The 21,635-nt window shown below is 40.4% G+C and overlaps 1 long non-coding RNA gene across 1 annotated transcript; it reads right to left on the bottom strand.

Annotated features, from left to right (window-relative positions):
* Positions 1-423: 423 nt before the first annotated feature.
* Positions 424-14,223, bottom strand: LOC103667703. Its single transcript, XR_569842.1, has 3 exons — positions 14,140-14,223; positions 1,199-1,320; positions 424-532 (listed from the first exon to the last, which is right to left on the bottom strand). It is a non-coding gene; the product is annotated as an uncharacterized LOC103667703 (long non-coding RNA).
* Positions 14,224-21,635: the final 7,412 nt, after the last annotated feature.

The following is a 21,635-nucleotide window of genomic DNA, read 5'->3' as shown; positions in this document are numbered from 1 at the left end:
TGTATCAAAAATAATGTTCCTCTTTATATAAACTCCTCTTAAAATGCCAGTGTTTAGTAGGGCGGCTGTGAAAAATGTGGCAATAATGGCATAATTTATCTTGTTTTTTTTTAATTCACACTGCTTTGCATTGGTGAAATTATTCTATTTCCATCAATAAGGCAGACCTTCAAAATGTGATAGAGAAATCATCGCAGCATGCCTGTATCCCCATAGGTTTTCTGGCTTTAAAGGCCTCCCAGCCTGGAGGGGACGTACTCTTCACTCCTGGGTGAGGCTAGGAGAGACTGATCCAGCTCAGCTCACATCGGTTACTCTCAGAAGCTGCTTACTGATCAGTTAAGAGGATGGACGCCGTTTATCTCTGCTGAATGTGATCTTTTTATTGTTCTCCTCCAGCCTCGTTGTAATGAGAGCCTGCGGGCCAGTGCTTGGTGGATCTTTACACACTGAAGTCACTTCCACCTTCTCATTCCACAGGTGCCTCCCCGCTGAAGATACACTTCATCTTTCCCCTCTGTAGACGCAGTCTCTGAGATAAGAGAGGGCATGGGCGTGAACAAAAGCTGGAAGCACCATCAAACTGTCATCCGTGAAGAGGCCAGAGCCTCTCATCTTGGGCTGGATACGTGTAGTTATTCAACTGATACTTAGCTTCTGCTTTGCGAAGACACACAGCCATATCTGAGGGGTTTGCTCTCTTAAGAGGACTTTTGTTTTGATTTGTTTTTTTAAACAGCAGAATTTATTCAGTGCTTGGAACATGTCCAATATCCAAGAAAAAAAATGTGTGGATTATACAAAATTCAACATGTCAGATTATAAGAGGGGTGATCCCTTGGGCCCCCCCGTCACGGGCCTCTTTCAGAAATATGAGACAAATAAAAGGGGCCACAGAATAAATCAAAAGAGGACATAATTTTGAAAAAAGATATTTAAAACCCTCTCTCCATAAGGCTAATGGCATGTGCCACTTCTATTTGATAGCCTGAAGCAAAATCACCTCACAACCCATAACGCTCACAGAATCCATCTTTCTTTCTCGGCTTCTGCCAGGAAAGTTCTACAGCTCCTTATGGCATCTTCTGAAAGCCCGATGCACAGTGCATACAAATCTGCGAGAGCTTGCTCTGCTACCTTAATCCCTTAGAGACATTTATTCCTACTGACGAAAACCGAATTGGTGAGTCCCGCCTACCTGTGGAATCCGAAACCTCTGCCACACTCTTGATAACTGCTCTACATAATTCCAGTTTCAAATGGCATCACCTCTGTCCACGCAGCAAACAGCCTGATCCTGTGAGACCTTCCTCAAACATTCTACGTAGAGAAAGAAAGGAGATATTTTGTACGCCATCTGTACTGAGCTTGACAATACATAATAAGACACAAAGATTTGGTGGGCAAAAGTAATACAAACCCAGTGTAAATACTTGGAGGCCAAAACTTGCAGGCGTAGATTCAGTACAGAGCCTATTGCAAAATGTTTTTATATTATTTGAATTTCTATACTCGATGCTGTGTGTAATTTCTGCAAAAAACTCATGGAGCTGTGACATGCCGAATCCACCTTTGTTTGATCTGTGCCGTTTGAGAGAGAATGAGGACTCCCATTAGAAGTTGAGTTTAAATAACTTTTTCCAAATAGAGGTAAAATAACTTCAAGAAAAATGAAATCGTCATCTTCCAATGAGAAAAAGTCTCAAGATCAAGGCTGTTTGTTCGAGAGTTTTGAAGCAAAGAGGGGTTGTGTGTGTAAAGTGGCTAGGAATGGAGGAAAGATCAATTTATAAGTTTGATTTTTCAGAACAAACTATCTAAAAATCCAGACTATCTGAATAACCCACACATTCCATTTGCCAGGATTTTCCCCTAAAAAGAGACTTTATGCTCAGAGCCTCCTTCAACCTACAATTTGCATCAAAGCAGAGAACAGAAGCCCAGCCAGGGAGTCATGCACACAATAAGGGAAATGGAGGACATGGATTCATGTTTAGTAAATGAACTAAGACAATCTCTGTAATGACTGTTACATTTCATTTGTGTACTCCAAGCAAAATCTGTTAAAAATAAATTATATATGTTTAAACTGGAAGTGTTCCTAGCATAATGGTATAAGGTACCCAGGGCTAAATTGAAATGATCATTCTAAAACTACAAAAATCTCAGGAACATAAATTATAATTTCACGGTATGCCTTGAAATGGTAGTTTTGCAATAAAATTAAAATATATATTCTCAGTGTTTGTCTGGCAAATGCAAATACATGAAACAAACATGGTTAGTAAATGAACCAACAATTTGCTACATTTGGAGAAATCTGTTTTTACACTGAATACTTCAATTGGCAAAAACCTAAAAATTTTATCTTTCTAAAGGAATTACCATTGGTATAATTCACATGATGGTTCCAAAATGATCAGTGAATAGTAACAATAGAGATTTGCTGTTGGAAGGAAGGAAGGAAGGAAGGAAGGAAGGAAGGAAGGAAGGAAGGAAGGAAAGAAGGAAGAAAAAAGAAAGAAAGGAAAAGAAGAGAAAGAAAGGTGGGCAGAAAAGCCTTCAGCAACAGGAAATACTCTTCTCTACAGTAATTTTCTTTGTTGTAGATACATAGACTTCAAACAAGGGCAAACCCAAACCAATTTAAGTTCCCTAGTGAAGGATCAAAAAGAGGTAAAACTAGAGGTTAGAATTACAAAACAAACAAAAACCAACCTTAAATTAAGAAGACATACTGCCCAGATGGTTTTTGCTTTCTTCTTACCTATCTTGTTTCCAAGTGTTGGTGGACAGCCCAAGGGCTAGGAAAGCTCAAATTGGGATTGCTAATGCCCCAGCAAGCCACCCATTCAACCACCTGCCACCCAAAGTGCTTATTGAATGTCGGTATCAGCAATTCTGGTTTTAAATGTAAACAAACAATCTTGATTGGCTCATTTTTAGAGTAATGATACAAATTTAGTATTCTTGCAATGGAAAAATCGCTTGGAAGTTACTTCATTCTTTTTTCCTTTCTCAAAAGTACATTTTATATATAGTACCGGCCGCTTTTCTCTGAAGGAACACTTGTGTTTTGGCCAGACATACTGGCCAGATCACACCGGCATCAATTCTATTTAAAAAAAAAAGATATTAGCTCATTAAAAAGATGCCGATTTATTATTGTTGTTGATATTTCCTGAGTTCTGCACCAACCAAGCCCAGATCCTCTCGCACAGACACTGTACAGACACCACACTATCCCATCACATGGATCCACAGAGTCATGGAGGGGAAAAAAAGGTCTCAATAAGCATACTTGTTTGACCTTTCCTCGAAAAGTCTTAAGACCATTGTGTTTAAAACTCTATGTAGTTCCAGCACTCTTTGCCAGAGGCAACGGTGATGAGTGAAGAGACCAGGAAGCTACTAATTTAGAGACCAACATTCAGGGGCCCAGCTCCTATAGACTGCCAGTGGAGTTTTGGCCACGAAGCTCCCACCCTTTTCGCCTCAGGACTGTCATCTATAAAATGAGGAGGTGTGACAGACTCACAGCGTAGCAGGGCCTCTGATCAGGGACGTGAGGAAAATGACTAACTAGGTTCTTTTTTTTTAAGACATAATTTTTTTAGAGCAGTTTTGGATTCACAGCAAAACTGAGAAGAAGGTACAGAGATATCCCGTGAATCCCGTCCCCACACTTGTATAGCCCGCTCCATGACCAACATCCCAACCAGAGTGATACATTTGTTACAACTGATGAGCCTACAGAGACACATCACAGTCACTCAAAGTCCATAGTTTATCTGAGGGTTCACTCATAGTGTTGTACATTCTATGTGTTTGGACAAATGTATAACGACAAGTACCCATCATTATAGAATCACACAGAGTATTTTCACCACCCTAAAAATCCTCTGTGGTCTGCCTATTCATCCCTTACCCCCTCCCCCCACACCAGTCAACCACTGATCTTACAATCTCTATGGTTTCACCTTTTCCAGAATGTCACATAGTTGGACTCAGATAATGTGTAGCCTTTTCAGACTGTTTTTCTTTCTTTTTTTTCTTAAATATTTTATTAGAGAGTGTGTGTGTGCGTGCGCACGCAAGCAGGGGGAGGGGCAGAGGGAGAAAGAGAGAATCTCAAGCCGACTCCACACTGACATGGGGCTCAGTCTCATGACCCTGAAATCATGACCTGAGCAGAAACCAAGAGTCAGATACTCAACAGATTGAGCCACTCAGGTGCCCCTAAGAGTGATTTTTTTTACTTTGTAATATGCATGTAAGATTCCTCCATGTCTTTTCATGGCTTAATAGCTCATTTCTTTTTAGCACTGAATAATATTCCATTGTCTGGGTGTGAAACAGTTGTTTATCCATTCACCTACTGAAGAAGACCCTGGTTGCTTCCAAGTTTTGGAAATTATAAATAAAGTTACTATCAACATCAATGTATCGGTTTTTGTGTGGACATGTTTTCAACTCCTTTGGGTAAATACCAAGGAGCATGATGACTGGATTCTATGGTAGGAGTATGTTTCATTTTGTAAGAAACCACCAATTTGTCCTCCAAAGTAGCTGTGCCATTTTGCAATCCCATCAGCAATAAATGAGAGTTCCTTTTGCTCTATATCCTCACCAGCATTTGGTATTGTCAGTGATCTGGATTTGGGCCATTCTGATAAGTACGTAGTGGTACCTTATTGTTTTAATTTGCATATGATGTGAAGCATCTTTCCTACATCTGTTTACCATCTATATCTCCTTTGGTGATGCCTCTGTTAAGGTCTTTGGCCCATTTTTTTTTAAATTGGGGTGCTTGTTTTCTTATTTTGGAGTTTTAAGAGTTCTTTGTATATTTTGGATAACAGTCCTTTATCAGATGTGTCTTTTGCAATATTTTCTCTGGTCTGTGGATTGTCTTCCCATCCTAACATTGTCTTTTACAGAGCATAAGTTGTTCACTTTTAATGAAGTCCAGCTTACCAATCATATACTTCACAGACCAGACCTTTGATGTTATTATATACAGTCATCACCATACCCAGGCTCATCCAGGTTGTCTTCTATGTTACCTTTTAGGAGTTTTACAATTTTGCATCTTACATTTAGATCTATGAACCGTTTTGAGTTAATTTTTTGTGAAGGAATGTAAGGTTTGTGTCTTGATTTACTTTTTCCATGTGGATGCCATGCGATTGTCCAATTGTTCCTGTACCGTTTGTAAAAGACTATCTTTGTTCCACTCTTCCTTTGTCAAAGATCAGTTGACTATATTCATGGTTCTGTTCTAAATAAGTTCTTGATATTAAGCCTTTTTAAAAAAAGGTTTGTTTTTTTGTTTGTTTGTTTTTTTCAGAAGTCATTAATATTCTAGGCTACTTAGAAGTGCTGATGGGTAATATAAGTGGTGCCCTAGTAGCCTGGAGGAGTCCGTACATGTCAGGTGGTGAGTGGTTTACTCCTAGGGAGAATTGTATAATTTGATGTACACTACATTTACAAACTCAGAATTTTTGGCATTGAGAAAATATAACTTCCTGTTTTCATTCAGTAAATCTTTCCTTGGGTTTCTAGTGTTTGAATTAAATACTAGCTTGTTTAATAATTAACATAATAGTTTAACCTTTGTTGTAGTTTAAAGAGGAGGGAAATAACCCTACCATAGACCTACATCTTAGCACCTTTACCCCATCACTATAGGAGACCTATATTTAGTGACCAAAACATGTCCTTCCTCCCCTTGTTTGCTCCCAGCAGCCATAGCTGAGTGGAAGGTGATTCCTGGTGATTTTCTTTGGGATCCCTCCAGTGTGATTAAATCAGTTTTACCTCCAGTGCCTGTCTTATAAGATCTAGAATGATATCAGAAAACGGTCTTACCCAGTTTCAGAAAGATTCTCTTGCTGCTTAATGATGCTTAAAATTCCTTTAACAGAGGAGAAGAGCCTTTCATTTCCCAACAAGAAATAAAAAACCTAAAGTGCAAACACCAAGAAAAGGTAAAATATAGACAGCAACTTGATCATACTAAATCCAAAAACACGAATAAAAGACTGATGGCAGATTTCTGCAGATTTTGCTAGGGAAGAAGGATTTGAGAGAGAAGAAAGATATTCAGTGCTTGAAGGCTGTATACTAGGGAGATAACATGACAGAAAGAGGGGAATGTAGGAAAACAGAATTTAAGGCATGACGATTTTTGTTGGGCAAACACTACTTTGAATTGAAAAAAAAAAACTGTTCACATAAATTTATGAAGATTTTTTAAATTCCAACTTTATCATCAAAGTACTTTATTCCCACAGTTTTGACAATCCAAGTATTATCCAGTAAACAAAATAAACTTACAGCACAGTGAACTACAATCTTAGTATCCACAATCCTATCTATCTGAGGGCAGCCTATTCAACAAGAGGAAGAGATAGCCCCGGGAGGCCATGTTGAAGAGGAATGCCCTAGTGGGTTTGCCATTTGGAGAAATTCGGACAATGAAAGCACACTTTTTCTGGAAACTCAACCTGCCACCAGCTGATAGTCATCTTAAGAGGCACTTTTCTATAAATCACTATAATTTAAAAGCCAAATGCTTTGAAACTCCTTTTGCCAGATCAAATCAAACGGACTCTCAGTTGGTGGAAGGCCCAGATGTGAGTTTCGTAACACACATCAATTACTACCTAATCCATCACTTTCAGATGCTGAATGTGCTGGTACCATTCCCAGAACCAGTGTCATGGACACAAATAACAGCATCAAGGTAGGAGTGGAATTAAAAAATGCTCTAGTCACTGTCTGCAAAGCACAAGTAGAGCATTTGTAAGCACATGCTTAGTTTGGCCTTTCCATCTCAAGCCATATCATCTCTTGAGCTACTTAAAAGCCTAAGTTGTAAGCAGTGATGCCTTATGTAAAGAAAATGTCAATTTCTCTAACAGCAATTTTATAATAGCTCCTTGGATAATTCCTCTGGTAATAGCCGAAATTTTCCAGGTAATGGAATGGTCCCTAACATGATCATTAACCCCAGTGGCAGAGGTATGGGCTTCCTCCCACATGAGGAGTGTCGGTTTATTTGTATCCTTCACATTGCCACAGGGTGTTGTCAACAGAAAATAACGTCGTAAGTCTATATAACGTCAATAAACTGTCATAAACATGAAACAGTATACAGACCATCTAAACAACCAAACCACCCTTACAGCTGAATTTGTAATCCCACACAACCTGGTGAGGGGAAGGGGTGTTGTGTCAGCCATAACTTCATATTCTGCTTGAATTGGCTAATTCAACCAAGGTTAATTATCCTAAAGAGAGACCATCATCGTCACCATCACTACAATTTATCTAGTGCTTACTTAGTATGTGCAGGTACTGTTCTGTATGTTTTACGTGTATAATTCTTTATGCATATGTGGTAAGTATTGTTTGTGTCCCTATTTTAGAAATGAGGAAACTGAGGACAGCATGGTTAAGGAACTTGTGCAAGGTCACACAATTAACTGTGTCAGATGCTTAACAAAGCACAGGTCTCAGCTTCCCACGTTGCATCTCCAACAGGTCCATATTTTGACCACCTCCTCCCACCCCCCGGGTTCCCGGACCAGCTAAAATGTTATCAGGAGGAGAGCCAAACAAAAAAATCATAGAGAGAGAAAATAGAATGTTAGTTGCCAGGGGCTGGAGAGAGGGCAAAATGGGGAGTTATTGTTTAATGAGTATGCAGTTTCAGTTTTACAAGATACAAAGAGCTATTTGCAGATAGTGATGATTATTGCCTTACACTAGGAATATATTTAATATCACTGAACTGAACACTTAAAAATGGTTAACATGGGGGGTACCTGGGTGGCTCAGTTGGTTAAGTGTCTGCCTTTGGCTCAGGTCATGATCCCAGGGTCCTGGGATCGAGTCCGGCTTCAGGCTCCCTGCTCAGCAGGGAGTCTGATTCTCCCTCTCCCTCTGCCCCATCCCCCTCTCATTCTCTCTCTCTCTCTCTCTCTCTCCCCCCCCAATAAATAAAATCTTTTCAAAAATTTTAAAAATGGTTAACATAGTAAATTTTATGTTAATGTGTATTTTTACCACAATAAAAAAAATAATTGAAGGAAAAAAAAAAAAAAAGAAGAGAGCCAGCTGAGTAGGTGAGATGCGGAGATGCCCCTGGGGAGATTCTTTGCACCAATCAGTGAAGCTATTTAAAGAGAATGTCCACAGGCTGGCATTGTACATGTCCAAGTCTGAGGCTTTGGAGACACAAAGAATGACTGGGAGGCTGAACCCTCCTTGGAAAAGCTGCTTAGGAAGATGGCCCATATAGTAAAAGCACATGGAATTCACCCCAATAAAAGCATGATCCCACCAAGAATGTGCTCTTGTCCCCCTCGCCACTGGGCATCAGGGTCTTAACTATACCACTTAGGAGAGGTACACCAGGCTAAAGATTTCATGGAGACTACAAATGATTATCTGCGATGACAGACTTCTTTCTGCGGAATAAGAACCATGAGCAGTGTTCTATAAGTTTAATGTAAGCAAAAATTATACAAAGGAAATATAAAATTCATCTGACTTTGGACTGCCTAACAGTATATGGCCAATAGTATTCACTCTACAAATACTCTTGCTTCATCAACTCCACTCATTACGAATTGGTGAAGGCTCAGCCAGGAAGGCATGAGAGAAACGCCTCTGCTCTGAAGTGCCTGTCGAGGTCTCCCCTTACACTACGCCTCACGTTCTGGGTGTTCCACGCCATCCTCATCAGGCCTGTGTCCCATGACTTGGAGTGTCATTTCCTCATGTAAGTTCCCTTATGATGAACTCTGGGCAAGTTTTAGTCTTTCTTTTTGCCTTGCATGGGGCATAATTTCAGTGTGGAGTTTATAGCAATGGTATCTCTGAGAATGTTCGCTTCCTCCAGCATTTTTTACTGAGTTTCAATTTGGGGAAGACTCCTCTTCCCGTGTGCCTGGCCCTACAGTGCTGTTCTTGTCTGCATGTTTCTGCCTCGGGGGACTCCCAGTCTTGCCCCCATGTTTGACCACTCTGAGGCTATTGGAGAAATGTTTGTTTTATTTTGCAGATCATTTCGTTTGGAAAAATAATTTTCCGATTGGGGTTTGCCCTCCCCTAGCTCTGTTTAGGGAAAAATATACTGTCTTTCTTCACCTGCCCTTATACTTTATTTCTACAATAATTAAACATTGTTATTGGTTCTTATAAGACAGTTATATGATCTATCTCAAGCTTAGAGGAAATAATATTAAATTCCAAAGCTGCTTTAGGTGCCTGGAACAAGACACAGCGAAACACAAGCTAAGAAATCATTTGTGATTCACTCATGGCTCCCCGAAGGAGGAACCTGGCTTCGGTTAGCACTCTCGGTACCTTTTGCTGTGTTTTCAGCCCCCAGGGCAATATTTAATGTGCTGGGGTAATAAGCTTCCGTATGCTATTATCTGAAGAACTGAAAACATTTTTAAAAAATCCCATGGAGTTGTTAACTTTGACCAGGGAGGAAGGAAACTCAGGTGCCAACATCTGACCTAAAAACTAAACAAACTCACTAGAAAATAAGAGAGACTAACTTTTTATATTTGCAGACCTGCCAAAGAGAAGCTCATCTCTCAGCATCTGTGTATCCTTATTTAACCTAATTAATACTTTGCATTAGAAGTTGCTTGAAAACATCTTTGGTTATGCAGTGAAACAATGAAGCCACTGAAAAATCATACAAATAAAGCAGTAGAAAAATCAGAACAATTTAAAAACCTAAATCAGTTAGGATTCAACTGGATACAAGTAAAAGAAGTCATTCAACTCCGAACGGGCGAAGTTAAAAATAAGGAAAAGGAGGGAAACAATCGGCTCACACCTTGGGAAAGTCCATAGACCCTGAACCAGAAGCTCAAAAGCGGCCTCAGGACTCAAGTTCTTTCCACCTCTTGGGTCTGCAAACCTCTGGGTTGGCTTCACTCTCAGGTTGACCCTATCCTTTTGGAGATTTATAGCTCAGCCTACCTCAGCCTAGAGTTAGCAATCACTGCAGAAAGGGATGGTGTCTTCCCTATAATCCTAACGAATGTCTCTGAACTGAGTGTCATCATCCTGGGTCAGGTCATATGCCCACCCCTCAACAAACCATATGCCAGGGGAGCAAAATAGACTAGCTCTGGGGTGGAGAGAGGTGCTGCATGCAAACCCCATCCTTGGAATAAAGGAGAGAGGTTCTGGGGAGGGGGGCTCCCCAGATTAATATCAAGGTGCCATTACTAGAAAAAATGAAATAGTTGCCAGACACCCAATCCAGCACTCAAATTAATAACTCCCCAACCTCAGCTTATGAGATATCAATAAGAATTTCTGAAAGAGGAAATTAAGTCCAGTGATACAATGTCACAATTCCAACTCTTGAGTGGTCAACAAACACAGACATGCATAAGTAAATATATTAGGACAGTAGCCCCTCTGTTTCAACAGCAAGAAGATATGTGGGTCAATCAGATGGAATTAAAATCTGAATCTATTCAGAAACAATTGTTAAGTCGGTTCTAAAGCCATAAGCATCCAAGTACATGATAATGCACTCTCACGTCAAAGAGGTCCTATTCCTCTTCACTTCCAATTGCATCTTGTTCTGACATTACACCATATGGCGTGGGCCAAGTGCTCTTGTATGCAAAGTGAGTTCAGAGTAAATGAGCTAAAAATGTCTTACATACATAATGGCTCTTGTTTCAACTTAGCTGTGACTACTAGATTGCTGCAAACAGCAAAATAATAGTGCTGCTAATGAGGAGATTTGTTCATAAGTTACTACACTGTCAAGTCTAATGTTCAACCGTAATGGTTATTATTTATTGACATGTGTGTATACAAAGCAATGGTGGAGGCCAAAAGCAGCCTCCTAACAGAACCCAAGCCTATTAGATCATGAATAATCTCCTAAAGATAACTATTTCTTAAAAATCTGCCCAAAGTCCCTGTTACTTGAGACATCTTAATTGAAAAGACAGAAGCCTGGCTTTACAGTCAGAATGCCAGGGTTTCTTCTGCGGGAGACCGGAGTGACAACTCCCAGTGCTGAAGAGAGTGCAGAGAAGCAGGCACTTCCAGACATCAGAGTGGAAAAGTGTTTGACCCAGCCTTTTGGAGAGGAATCTGACATGATATATTAAAATTTTAAAAGCACATATCCTTTGACTCAGCAATTTTACTTCTGGGAATCAACCCTGTAAAAATCAAAGTACCAGTACATGAGGACATACATACAAGGGTGTTTATTGCAGTTGTGTTCATGATGGCAAAACTTGACACAACCCTCATGTCCACAAAAATAGAATAGTTGAGGGGGGCCTCGGGGTGCAGTCTATTAGGGTTCAGGCTCTTGGATTTGGCTCAGGTTGTGATCTCAGGGTCCTGGGATCAAGACCCACATCAGGCTCCAGGCTCAGCATGGAGTCTGCTTAAGATTCTCTCTCCCTCTGCCTCTGCCCCTCCTACTCGTGCTCTCTTTCTCTCTCTCAAATAAATAAATAAATCTTTAAAAAAAGAAAAAGAATAGAATGGTTGAATAGACTACAATGCATCCCGACGGTGCAGGTTATGGTGCAAATACTAAAAGAACAAGTCAGATTCACATCTTAGCTGTAGAGATGTATATGACAGAGCAGTAAGGGACAAGAGCAAGTTGCAGAGAAATTAGATGACAGATACACAGATACAAAGTACTAGGTATATATACACAGTATGTTTACATCTTTGTGTAAAAGAAGAGAATAGCAGGGCTTGGATTCAGGTTTTGCAATTTGAGTGCTCTTTGAACGTCTCTTTCTTCATCTGCAAAATAAAGGTAATCTTTTTGTGCAGATCAAATGCGATGATGAAAATGATGTGTGAACTGCAAATAGCAATCAAATGTCACATCATAATATTATTATAAGACAGTCTCATGTGAGTCTGAAGTTTAGGCTCTGTGAAGTACTCCAAGGGTACTATCACCTTGCAGAGTTGTATTTGGCTCAACCCACACTGATATCAGCCACCTCTTCCGGTCTCCACTTGTGTGTAACCAAATTCACAAGAGAGAAAACAAATGGTGAACTATAGCTAATACTACCATTGCAGATTATCCACACAGAGCCAGGAAAGCAATTGCATGCGTTCCCAAAAGGAGCCACACAACCCCTTTGGCACCTGGAGCCTTAACAAGGACCATGTTCCTTTACCTGGCTAGTGAAATAGATGACCATGGAAGATAACCGCCCTGCAGAAATATGGTTATATATAAGAAGTGTTTTCACTGTTTAAAATCAACATATTCACTCCTCATATATGCTTTATAAATAGTTTTAATCATACAGTAGATACAGTTTTATGCCTGTCTCTGAGGCCAGCTGGCTCTACTTCTTTCTGTGTAACCTTGGAAAATTACATAACCTTTCTGCCTGAGTTCTTTCATTTGCAAAATAAGGGAGATAACAATACCCCCCACTTAAGATTGTTGTTGATAATTAAGTGAGTTAAAACATTTAAAGGACTTAAAACAGAAATACTACCTAATAGAGGCTAACTAAATGTTAGTTATTATTATTTTAATCTTTCCATGTAACATAAGTTTATATGCTTTTTCCATGTTTCTTATATAGTTCGTATTACCATCATTTTGTTAATGGTTATTGGAACATAAATAGCATGCTTTATCAAATGGGTATTGCTGTAATTTCAAATTTTTTTCCTATTTCACAATGGTAAATAATATGTTAATATCTTTGTACATTGATTTTTTTCCATATTTAGATTATTCCCATAAGATAGACATCTCCCCCCCCCCAGACAGAGTTTAGAGAAAGAAAGAGTACAACAATCTTTGGGTATTTTGATATATCTTGAAGGTAGGCCTTTAGATTATAAATGTATCTTTACTTATTTCTTTCTGAACCCCCTTCAGAACTTGACATGATGTTCTTTACACAGCCACTCAGCACCTGCTGGTATTTTTATCCAGGCCATTTAAGAAAGGTCATTATAAGAAATTACCATATTAAAATTTATCTACAAAATTAAGTGAATTTCAGATTTTTGAAACATAGTTCCTTAAATATAATCACATCGTATTACAGTTTTGCTGCTAATAAGGCAAATTTGAACTCCCCCCCCTCAAAAAAGGAAAGCCCACTTACTCAAGACATTTATAGCACATAAAATTCCCCTTATGAATCATACGCTCACAAACCATGCACCCCTAAACATTTAGCTCCTTCTGACTCATTCTGAAACACTTTGACAACTTCTCCGTTGAAATTCAAAGTGTCCCAATACTGTAAGATCCTCTGTTCCTCTAATTAATTAGTTCCCTTTCCCACTGGCAAAATGCAAGAGTAATAATCTATTTACAGATTGTGGAATGAAGCACACAGCTGGAATCTTCCACTGCCCACTAGCCTAATTCATTCCCATCTTGCAAGAGTGCCTCTCTTTAACCTAACACTGGACTTCGGTCGTTCTCCTTCCCTGCCAGCCCACCACCACTGCCCACAGGTAACTTCTGATCCTTCGAAATCCTGGGTGTTTCCTAAACCCTGTTTCCATCTACAGATGCTACCATTTCTGTGCTGTCTCTGCACAGTTTAAGGAGCCGCGCTGACCTCACTCATCTAGGTGGGTTGATTCAGGCTTCGAGCACAGTTAGCTGTCCCCGTAACAACCATGTGTTTACTTTGCTCCTCTACCAGTGCACGGAGCGCTTCGTCTTGAGCAGGGGGTCGCTCCACAAGGAGAGCTCCCATCATGCAAGAGAAAAACTGAAACCCTCATGTTTACTCTCGTTGGCCCCTTTCCCTTATTGCTGATTATTACTGTCCCCCCAAAATAAACATGAAACTCATTCCTCAGGTATTTTTCTGTTCTGTTGCTACAAATCACACTGGGCTGCTGGTCTGGCAAGCTTTCAAGTTCCTTTGCCACCAATTATTGAATTAATTAATTTTCCAGCAAGCTTGCTCTTTGTTCTGAATAGCACATAAGTGGCACTCAGGGATGGCAAGTTTATACTACGAAAGCAAGACAAGTGCTAATTTAAGTCAACAGGAGAAGCACTTAGAACCCCCACACCTTCTGAGTAGACTCTTACTGACCATTACCTACCTTCCAGGCAGGACCCAGTGAGTGACTCCACAGACATGGAAATTCCACCGAAGTGGCCTTACATGAACCCAGACTAAATCTGAAATTAAAGTCATCCTTTGAAGTCCCACTGGAAATTCTAGCAATATGGCTAGGGTGATGCTACTAGTTGGCAAAATGGCAAGTCACTTATCCTCTCTGCCCTTGTTTCCTCACACGTGAAATGAGGAACACTGACTCACTTCACAGGAAGGCTGCATGCATTTCATTAATTAACAACACACATAAAAAATACAAACTGCAGAATACCTTTGCTCAGCCCCTAAGCTCAGTAAATCAGCCAACAGTATTCACTGCTTAGTTGATCTAACCTAGATCTTTCCTTAAGTGTGGTCTAGTCTGGCCCTGTAAACATGCTTTTGTCTATGCTTACAGATACTTACAGACACACGTGTGGATTTTAATTTCCTATTTTAATGTTTTCTTTCCATTGCTGCAATTGTTGAGGTCTTATGTTTTCTTCATCAAATGCGCACTCAGCTCCCCATTCACTGCAGAAAACGCTAGACACCCATGCCAAAAACTTGCATGTCCGACTAGCATATATCTAGCCAAATGAGCCCACATCAAGCTCGGTTTTACTTTTCTTACTCCAAAGTACCTTCTGTGACTAGACAAAAGATGATGGAAACTTCATCCTAGAACATCAAACCCTGCCAGGCACATTTCCATCTGTCCTATTGAAGATTGCCAAAAGCATTTTTTGAGGGTTTTTTTTTTTTTTTATAAAGTCAATCAAAAATTCTCTCAGGCAGAAGTTATTTGAGGACTAGGAAATGTCGTGTTTCCTACCCTGACTGACCCCCTAAGGAAGGCACACCTGACCAAAATAGGAGGAAAAACAGCTGATACACACACATGGCTCCTTCAGACTCTGTCTACTTCCTTCCTTGGGCCACACACGACACTCAAAGACATTAAGCCCAAGTGTTGAAGAATCATGGCCATGAGGAGAGAGAGGAACGCAGACCTCTTAGACCCTAATGAGGTAAGGAGCTTCCCAGCTAGAGCCTGGAGCCAAGAAAGTTAGAAGAGAAATCACACCAATGCCAAGGAGGAAAGGTGAAGGCCAAGGACCTGGGGTTCAACAGCTCAGTAGCCTGTCATCAAAGTCAAAAAGTAAACTCACCATTTTGACACTGGAGCAAGGGAAAGTGTTACTGATAAGCAGGGGCAGAGATAGAAAACATTCATGTTAAACATGCTTGTCCTCTTCTTTAGAGAACACTAAGTTGTTAAAGGGAAAAGTTTTCTTAATTCCTCTCCTCGAACTAGCACTATGCTCATTCACTTACCTGTGCCAAGTTAATAGACCTCTCTCGTCAATGAACCCTTGTTGGTCCTACTTTTCAACTTTCCCCAAAGGTTCTCAGGACCACCAAATATCCCCATGACCAGATGGCATCCTAGTTTAGGCCCTTGTCGCTTCTGACTGCTCTGTCAGTCTGTTTTCATATTTCTCCTAAGTAGCCATACCACGATCATGCCCGCACATTGTCATTTCTAGACGCACAAAGATGTTCACGAGTCTCTACTAAGAAACCACAGAGTGTGGATCACCATGTTAAGTGCTGTGAGAATGTTATATATATGGTCCTTCCCTGCACTAATAAAATTTGATTTTTAATTAAAAAATCCCTACTCCCACAAATACAATAGCACTGAACAAATGCATTTCCCAAAGCAATTTTATAGTCAAATGGAAGTCAAGATAGTACTGAAAAAGCAGAATCCAGAGGTCCTGAATGAGCACCCTCCAACCACAACCCCAGGAAATGAGATCAGGCCTAGCAGGGGAAAGTAACCACTCCAGCTGCCTTTATTTCTTACTTCCCATTCACTCCTTAACCCTCTAGCATCTGTCTTCCTTCTGCCATATGCTCATTATATGGAAGCTGGTGGTTCCCAAACTTAGTGTGCATCAGAATTACCTGAAAAGCCTGCTAGAGCACGGATTGCTGGGCCCCAACCCCACTGTGTCTGACTCAGTAGGTCTGGAATGGGGTCCAACAATTTGCATTTCCAAGTCCCCAGGCGAGGCTGCTGTTGCTACAAGAGGCCCCTCACTTTGAGAACCACAACTCTATGGAAGCTATCATGTGGCCTTGAGGAGGTCTATTTTCTGAAAGTGAAAATACTGACCCTCTCCCTACCTCAGAGAATTGCTAAGAAGACCTTAAACTTGTAAATGAAATGAAACACTGTGAAAGCACTTCATAAACTAAGCAGATATAGCATTAGTGGTCATCGATACCCGCCATATCGCCTCTTGGTTGCATTTGATCCCAAGGAACAATTTTTTCTTGAAACTCTGTTCTCTATCCCACTGTTCTTTTTTGTCTCCTTCCCTCATTCTTCTCCTCTATGCCCTGCTTTTCTCTCTCCATATTTTCTCTCTACAAATTCATCTAGTGTTACTGGCTCAAAAAACACTTGTAAGAAAATAACCCCCAACCCCCAGTTCCATGTCTCTAACTTACCCTGTTCTGGTTCACAACTTCTCCAAGCTAAAAAATATATGCCCTCACCCCTTCCTAACACTTCCTCCCAGATATCAACCATCTTAAATGCTTCCTCTTACAGCCTTTAATGTCATCTGCCACGTTGCCTCCCTTCCTCCGCAATCCCAGTGCCACAACCCTGTTGGCCTCTGTCCCACGGACCTCCCACCTGGCCTCTCCAGCTCCCCAACCTCCTTGCTCCAGTCCTCCTAAATGCTCTCTCCTTGAGAAGCTGCTTAAAATACTGTTTTCATCAAGTTCCCCTGCTCTAAAATGCACTCTGGCTTCTCATGGCCTAAATAATCAATTCCCAAAGGTAATTCAGATATAATGGACTTTGCAGTCTGCCCTCACCTTTGAGCAGAGGCCAGATAGATGCCTGTCAGGGCAGTGCTAGCACAGACTCCTGCACTCTCCAATTGTATAGGTATTTCCAATTTCAGTTGTATTATTTCCCTAATAAAGCCATGTCTTTAGTCAACCAATCCTACTAATTGTTTTTCACCAAAATACTATCTTAAATATCACAAATACACCTTTGCTGATGATGGTCCCACTTTTCTCAGCCCACACAAATTCTAATCACCCACTAAGGTCAAAGTCAATGCCTTCTTTTCTACTGGCATTCATAACTCCATATGCTCTAAGTACTTTATACTTAGTCTTTGTCTTCTTCCCCTCCTTCTCCTCCCTCCTCTTCCCCTTCCTACCCCCTTCATTCTCTTCCCTGAATTCTTCCCATTACCATACAATGTGCTTTAGAACCTCTTACCCACAGGGGCGCCTGGGTGGCACAGCGGTTAAGCGTCTGCCTTCGGCTCAGGGCGTGATCCCAGCGTTATGGGATCGATCCCCACATCAGGCTCCTCCGCTATGAGCCTGCTTCTTCCTCTCCCACTCCCCCTGCTTGTGTTCCCTCTCTCTCTGGCTGTCTCTATCTCTGTCGAATAAATAAATAAAATCTTTAAAAAAAAAAAAAAAAAAAAAAAAACCTCTTACCCCAAAAAAAAAAAAAAAAAAAAAAAAACCCATTGACCCATATGCACCATTATCTACCCACCATCTATCAGACCATTTCCTGGCTTTTACACCTTCTCTGCATAGCTTCTTTACTTTTTCACTTTGAATTCATTCCTTCTTGAACCCTTGCAGTCTACATCCAGCTCCAATGAATTTGCTCTTTTCAAATTACTAAGCACCAGGTCAGCTCCAAAATCAGAGAAAAGATCTGTCTTCTCATCTTACCTACCTCTCGGTAACAGTCAACACATCTAACCATTCCTCCTTTCTTAACTCTTCTCTTGGCATCCAGCACTCCACACTCTGATGTTTTTTTTCTTACTCCATGGGTCACTCACTCCCAGTCTTCTGTCATGACTCTTCTACTCAGCCTTTAAATTTGAGAGTGCCCAGGGACTCAGTCCTAGACTCTTCTCTTCCTATCTACAAACATTCCCTAGATGATCTCATCTACACACATGACTTTAGATGCTGTTTACTGGGGCTCCCCATTTTCCCTCCAGGCTTAACATCTACTTTAGGTCCCAGACTCTATCTTGGTATCTTAACTTAGATAGCTAGTATGCACGTTATACTTATCTAAACAGAACTCTTAGTTCACCTCTCCCATCTTCTTGTTTCTACTCTAATCCTCTCTCTCTTAGTAAATGACACTATTTAACTCAAACCAAAAATTTAGACACCATTCTTAATATCTGCCCACATTCAATCCATCAGAAAATCCTGTGCGTTATACTAGCAAAATGTATCTCAAATATGCCCAATTCTCCCCATCTCCACTGCTGCCGCCTTAGACCAAGTCCCCAAAATCGGTTTTCTGAACTGTTGTAATAGTCCTCTAAGTGGCCTTTCTGCATCCAGGCTTGGCCTTCTTCCATAGCAAACAGAATGGTCTTTTTAACACATAAATGACATCACTCTCCCACTTAAAATATTGCAACAACCTTCCATTTTTACCTAAACTAAAAATTCAAAACTTCTCACTGCAGCCTACGACACTGGGCTCTTGACTCTCTGATCTTAATTGGTACCACATCCGCCTCCCTATAAGCACCTTGTTTAGACCATTCTGTTCCTCTTTTATTGCCCATATAAGCCAACTTCTTTCTTGACCTCAGGGTTTTTGCTCTTTTCTCCTTAAGGAACACTCTCTGCTAGGTTTTCACACGGTTGCTTCTTCCTCATCCTTGAAATTTTAGCTACAAATATCACCTTCTCAGAGAGGTATTTTTTAATCACCCTGTCTAAAACTATCCCTATTAAAAGGTATTCTCTATCTCACCAACAGTAAAAGTTACCAGAATCAAAATCTTACTAATTATGTGTTTACTTGTTTACCTGTTTGTTATTTGCCTCCAGCTTCATCTCCTAGCCTCCATGCAACCAGAATATAAGCTCTAGAAGAAAAAAAACTTGTGTGTATTTTTCTATGATTTATTCCTAGCACCTAAGCATAATGCTCAGAACTCCTCAATAAATCTTCACCAAAAATATAAATGAATGGAATAGTCAGAACAGGCTACAGAAACACACAATTCCAAAATCTCAATAGGCTAAAACCACAATATAGACCTTATAAAGGCTAGAGGACTGTATTCATCATGGTCCTATGGGGACCATGACCACCGGAGGCTTCCTCTCAACATATGGGTCTATGAGGATGAGCACATCAGTGGGATAAGGTGTGATTAATAGAATGAGGCTTTTAAAGCTTCCAACGAGAAGTGAAACATATCACAGCCACTGTGAAAAACAGCATGGAGTTTTCTCAAAAAATTAAAAATAGAATTATCATATGATCCAGTAATTCCACTATGAGTATTTGCCCAAAGGATATGAAAATACTAATTCAAAAAGATATGGCACCCGTATGTTTACTGCAGCATTATTTACAATAGCAAACTATGGAAGCAGCCCAGTGTCCACCAATAGATGAATAGATAAAGAAGAAGTGGTGTATATATACAATGGAATATTACTCAACCATAAAAGGAATGAAATCTTGCCATTTGTAACAACATGGATGGAACTAGAGGGTATAATGCTATGTGAAGTAAGTCAGCTAGAGAAAGACAAATACCATACGATTTTACTTATATGTGGAATTAAGAAACAAATGAACAAAGAAAAAAGAGACAAAATAACAGATCCTTAAAATAGAACAAATGGGGGCACCTGGGTGGCACAGTGGTTAAGCGTCTGCCTTCGGCTCAGGGAGTGATCCCGGCGTTATGGGATCGAGCCCCACATCAGGCTCCTCCGCTATGAGCCTGCGTCTTCCTCTCCCATTCCCCCTGCTTGTCTTCCCTCTCTCGCTGGCTGTCTCTATCTCTGTTGAATAAATAAATAAAATCTTTAAAAAAAAATAGAACAAATGAATGGTTATGGGGGGGTGGGAAAGATGTGTGAAATAGTTGATGGGGATTAATAGTACGCTGATCCTGATGAGCACTGAGTAATGTATAGAGTTGTCAAATTGCTATATTGTACACTTGAAACTAATACACTACTGTATGTTAACTATACTGGAATTAAAATAAATTTTAAACAAAGAAGTGACACATGTCAATCTTGTTTGCTTGGGCCAAAACAAGTTGGAATAGCCAGGCTTAACTTCAAAGAGGGTGGGAAAGTATAATCTTCCATGTACCCAGAAGAAAGAGAGGTGGAAATATTTGGTCAGCAGCACTTATGATTCCATACCCACCTTCTACTAGAAAATTTCTTCCACCCAGAAGAAAGATAATAAAAATATTTGGTATTGCGCATTTTTGACTTTCATGTCTAGTCTCTACTTGAAGCTTTCTTCCACCAACCCAGAATAATATAACCTCTCCGAACACTTCTAGCAGTGATTTCTGTAATTCTCACTTGGTGTAACTGTTCGATCATCTGTCTCCCCATGTACACTGTAAATATGGAGGGCAGGGACCCATATCTCGTTCCCTCTGAACCTAGTATTCTGAGAAACTGGCTCAGTGCCTTTCACATCGTAGATTCTGAGCAAACATTCGTTGGAGGGACGTCTTCTAGTTTGTCATGTGTATGTGTTTTTAGCTGCACAATAGACTAGATATTTCTCTGCATATAGAACACAAAGGCAAGGATTTCTATTTCCTGTTATCTTCCAGCTGATGCATCACAGGGATAGCCTCATATTGGCAAGAACACAGTATATAACTGTTGAACTAAGTTAATTAATAGTATTAACACCACTCGTTGAGGTGCAATGTGCAAAATACCCCTATAACAAAGGTACTCTCACAGCCCCAGCACTACCATCTTTTGAACACACACACACACAGAAGACATACATTGCCATCCCTGACTTCTGGCAAAAGGTCCACAGCCAGTTTTCCTTGGTAGAGAAAAACCAGCAGATGATTGCATGGGTTTTCTTGGGTCTGTCAGTGGTCAATCTGTGTCTGGAAGTGAAACTCCCCTCTCCACAGGATTTCATCACAGCAGTAACCGCAGGACTCAAATTTTGGTCATTGAGAGTATCTCAGCTCAGCTGTGTACCCTAATGTGAAAATGAAACTTGTGTTCCACTCCCTTATGTTCCCTTTCCTTACATTGCCAATTTCTAAAATGATGCTGACATTAAAATCTGTTCCTTCTCGAGTGGGGTCATCGTGTGTGATGACAGATTTGTCTCTAAGACCCTCACTAAAAGAGAGAGAACAGTGGTGGTGTTCAGATTTTTACATCAGAAAATATCCTTTGGTTACCAGGTGGTTTCTATTTCTGAGGAAAAGTTCAAAGTACATATATTTGGACATCCTTCCCTACTGCAATACCATGGGACTCGTTACCTTCTTCCTTAGGAAAATGCCATTTTGACTCTTAGTGGAGTATTCCAAATCACACAGGGCAGTGTGGCATAGTAGGAAGAGTCAGAGAGGCCATCTTTAATTCCACAGCACACCTTGGGCA

The sequence above is a fragment of the Ursus maritimus genome, unplaced genomic scaffold (assembly GCF_017311325.1).
Source record: "Ursus maritimus isolate PB19 unplaced genomic scaffold, ASM1731132v1 scaffold_1, whole genome shotgun sequence".
NCBI classification, from domain to species: Eukaryota; Metazoa; Chordata; class Mammalia; order Carnivora; family Ursidae; genus Ursus; species Ursus maritimus.
This window is presented reverse-complemented; position numbering and strand designations above follow the sequence as displayed.